The sequence below is a fragment of the Triticum dicoccoides genome, chromosome 3A (genome assembly GCF_002162155.2).
Source record: "Triticum dicoccoides isolate Atlit2015 ecotype Zavitan chromosome 3A, WEW_v2.0, whole genome shotgun sequence".
NCBI lineage: Eukaryota > Viridiplantae > Streptophyta > Magnoliopsida > Poales > Poaceae > Triticum > Triticum dicoccoides.
Window position 1 is genome coordinate 765,072,128 of NC_041384.1, and position 492 is coordinate 765,072,619.

Consider the following 492-nt stretch of genomic DNA (forward strand, 5'->3'; position numbering starts at 1 on the left):
GGGCCCTCATGCATGCGGGATGGTGTTGTGGCATGTCCGAAGAGGCGACACGCATCTCCGGGGTGTGCCCCCCATCACGGACGGCGCCGCCGCCGGCACCTGGAGGGGGGAAACGGATGCGTCGGGTCTACATGGAGTGGATTTAGCTGTGGGTTTGGCCCGGATGTTGCTCCCCGGTGTCCCTGTGGGCCGACCCGACACAAACGGGTGGAGAGGTCCACTGGTCAAAGCCCGTCCGTGGGAAGTCAAAGGGCTAGATCTCGTGGTCAAACGCTACAGGGTTAGGCGGGACGGGGGCCCTGGGGGTAGCAGTGCCACCGGAGCGTCGTACCGGGCCCTCATACATGCGGGGTGGTGTTGTGGCATGTTCGAAGAGGCGACACGTGTCTCCGGGGCGTGGCCCCCCTCACGGACGGCCCTGCCACCTGCACCGGGAGGGGGAAACGGACGCGTCGGGTCTACACGAAGTGGATGTAGCTGTGGGTTTGGCCC